This window comes from Otolemur garnettii, unplaced genomic scaffold (assembly GCF_000181295.1).
Source record: "Otolemur garnettii isolate 467f Iridium unplaced genomic scaffold, OtoGar3 scaffold00205, whole genome shotgun sequence".
NCBI classification, from domain to species: domain Eukaryota; kingdom Metazoa; phylum Chordata; class Mammalia; order Primates; family Galagidae; genus Otolemur; species Otolemur garnettii.
Genome location: NW_003852600.1, coordinates 469,776 through 473,455, shown reverse-complemented (window position 1 = coordinate 473,455; position 3,680 = coordinate 469,776). Strand labels below are relative to the sequence as shown.

At 44.8% G+C, this 3,680-nt stretch overlaps 1 non-coding gene across 1 annotated transcript; it reads left to right on the top strand.

Moving 5' to 3' along the window:
• The first annotated feature begins 2,261 nt into the window (after positions 1–2,261).
• On the top strand, positions 2,262–2,368 carry LOC111721942. The gene has a single exon (XR_002770925.1). It is a non-coding gene; the product is annotated as a U6 spliceosomal RNA (small nuclear RNA).
• The last annotated feature ends 1,312 nt before the right edge of the window (positions 2,369–3,680 follow it).

Below are 3,680 nucleotides of genomic sequence, written 5' to 3'. Positions count from 1 at the left end.
ATCTAAGGAAGATGAGGATGGCTGCTCTGGTACCACGGGCTTTGGGCAAGATGAGGCACCCCTGTTGACAGAAGCAATGGCCTAAGCAATGCAGCCTCAGGGATTAGGGGGAACCCAAGGCACAATCCAGCCAGGCACAGCCATCCCCAACAGTGGGACATCTCCAGGCTATCCCCCACCCAGTCCTGTGCCATCTCCAAGCTCCCCATCCCCAGGGGTTCTTCCCAGGTCCTCAGCCTCCCATACCTGCTGCCTTCAGAAGGCTGCAAACTAACCAAGCATTTTACCCTCATCAGGGTAAACATTTATGGTTCTTGTTTTAGGCAGAACACATTAGTTTCTGGTGCAATGCCACAGAAATAGACCAAATAAACTCTCACATTCTTCTGAGCCTGTGTGACCCACCTTAAATACTTCATTGGATGCCTGTAGAAGATGCCAAGAGCCAGATGACCTCTGAACAAGATGATTTGCAGCAGGGGGGCAGACCCTCTGACAATTCATCCACAGGTGTTCGTTGCAGAGAAAGAGCCCAGGCCGGTGGCAATCCTTAAGCACACAGTCATTGTCTAATACTTTCCTCACCTGTCATGTACAGTCTCAATAAAAGGCTACTGCAGAGTTTCTTGGGGTAACCTCCAATCATGGTTAGCCTGCCTCCTGCAAGCTTGTACTTCTAATATGAGTCATTCCTGCAGTGATTGAGACCAGGGCCATAGGGGTTGCGACATCTGGCATGGTCAGCAGGATCCGGCAGGACACCAGGGATGTAGACTGAAGGGGAAAGGGGCACTCAGAAGTAAGTGAAGCCTTCGACAGACAGGGGGAGGAAGTCCAAACTCCACTCAGGGCAAGTGGGACCTTTGGCCAATCTAGAATCTAGGGAACCTTTCTACGAATAAGTGAGGCCCTTGGTAAGTAAGCAAAGACATTTAGAGAAAACAATGGGTAACTTCACGTTTGGGGAGTTGCAAGAATTAGAAACTGAGAAAGAAGGTGGCATTCAAGCAGAATTTGAAAGTTAGGAGAATACTGAGGTTCAGTGGGAATCTGGACCTAAGGAGAACTGGGAATCAAGAGCATATGATACAGACACAAATAAGCAAGGAATTACCTCTGTGGCCATTATGGCTGCTCATATCAAATAATTGGAAGACTGGGTAAATAGTCTTACCGTCAGAAATGCCAACTTAGAGCACCCAATGTTGTCCTCAGCACTTCCCTATGTAAATGAACCACCTGTGACTTCTGTTATGAAGGCTGTGTTAGAAGGGTGTAAAACTGGTGACTTTAAGTGGGAAGACATTTGGGGGCTTTTTCTGGTTATGGTCACTGATATTCCTCCCAATCCACAACACCCTCAAGGGGGCCAGCGTTTTGATCACCATACGATCACCTTTGCAGTTCTGAAAGATTTGAAACAGGATGCAGCACAGTATGGTATGCAATCCCCGCTTTCTGGAGGTCCATTACAGGGGCTTGCACAACAGCAACAGCTCATTCCTTATGACTGGGACATGATAGCCAGAACTATTCTTGAGTCTTGACAGTATTTACAGTTCAAAACCTGGTAGAAGGAGGTTGATGAGTCCTTTGCCTGATGAGTTGCCAAAACCAACAGAGAGGAGTCCCTATAACATCAGAAAAGCTCACTGGGTCTGGTCAGTAGCTGGGGATTCTGAATCAACTTCAGTGCAATGACATAGCCCTAGTCCAGACCAGGCTGTGTTGTCTTAGGGCCTGGGAAAAGGTTCAGGCTCCTGGAGATATCTCTAAATCTTTCATGAACTACAGTTGATAAGGCCGTTGCCCAGCCAGAGCTCAGAGATATTCTTTTCCAAACTTTAGCATTTGAGAATGCTAACTCTGAGTGTCAAAAGGTCTTGTGACCTCTGAGAGCACAAAATGCTCCCTTAGAGGAATATATATGGGCATGTGCTGATATAGGAAGGGAATCTCACAAGGCTACTTTTCTTACTGCCACTTTAAAAGAAAGGTTCAGTCCATACCATCCTACATGTCATAAGTGTAGAAACTGGGACATATGAGAAAAGAGTGTTGGAAAGGGAAGATCTATAGGAAAAGCAATGATCAAAAGACATCTAGCAAATGGAAACCCCCTGGGTTGTGTCCCAGGCATAGGAACACACCCCATTGGGCAAGTGAGTGCTGCTCTGAGTTCGATAAAAAAGGAACACCTTTACCATAGGCAAACTAGTAGCCAGGCCCAGGCTGGGCCCGCAGGCAAAGAATACGGGTCTGTACTTGCTTTGGCAACACATATACTAAAATTGGAATGATACAGAGTAGATCAGCATGGCCCCTGCGCAAGGATGACATGCAAATTCATGAAGCATTCCATATCAAAAAAAAGAATACGGGCCTGAGAATGTACTCATTCAACAACAACTTCACTCTGTTCAGTCTCTGTTACACGCCATCTCAGGCTGTGTTGCTTTGGACTTACTGGCATATGATAATGTCCTTTTGCTTCCTAGCATAGGAGCAAAAGGATTAAAAACAGGAGTGCGTGGTCCTCTGCCCCCAGGTACTGTTGGATTATTGCTCAGGAAAAGTGAATTAGCATCTCAGGGAATGTTTGTCCACACAGGTGTTATTGATGGTAATTCCTTAGGGGAAACACAGATCATTTTCTCAGTAAACCAACCAACTCAAATTTTGGCCGGACAAAAGATTGTTCCATTGCTACTCCTACCACTCCTTAAGTTACAGGGTATTGGGGGAAAACATACTGGTGAGCTCAGTAACATAAGCCATATTTTCTGGCAAACGTCTGTGGATAAGAGTAGGCCTCAATGGACTCTTACTCTGGAGGATAAAACCTTTACTGTCCTGTTAGACATGGGTACCAGTTATGGCTCTAAATCAGCAGCCCAGGGAATGGCCAAAACAAATTGTTGATATTACCTTTGTTGGCATTGGAACTCTACATTCAATCTTTCAGAGTATTTTGCCTTTGATCTTCTTGGGGCTGGATAAGCAGGATGCTCCAATCCGACCATATATAGCTGACATTGCTATTAACCTATGGGGTCGTGATTTGGTCCAGCAATGGAATGCTGTGATAACCATACCATCCCCTCATGTTAATTCCTTGCAAATGTCAAATTTAAGCATAGTGGCCCCTGCCCTGAAATATGCTCTCAGGTTATCCTGGAAGAGTAGTGATCCAGTGTGGGTGGAGCAGTGGCTGTTAACTATGGAACAACTGGATGCTTTAAAATTAGTAGCACAGGAACAATTGGAGCAAGGACATATCAAGCCCTCTACCAGCCCTTGGAATTCTCCTATTTTTGTGATAAGAAAGAAATCAGGCAATTTACTGACCTTCACAAAGTTAACGAAACTATTATCCCCATGGGACCCCTGCAATTAGGGCTTCCTTTACCCTCTATGATTCCTTTCAATTGGTATGTGTATGTTATTGACTTAAAGGATTGTTTTTTACCATATACCTGCATCCTGAAGATCAACCACATTTTGCCTTTTTTGTTCCTGTCTATAAGCAGCAAAAGCCTCCCAAACGTTATCAGTGGAAGTTTCTGCCACAAGGTATGTTGAATAGTCCTACACTGTGTCAACAGTTTGTCAATCAACCTTTACAGATTCTTAGAAAGAGATACTCTATAGCCTACATTATTCATTATATGGATGACATC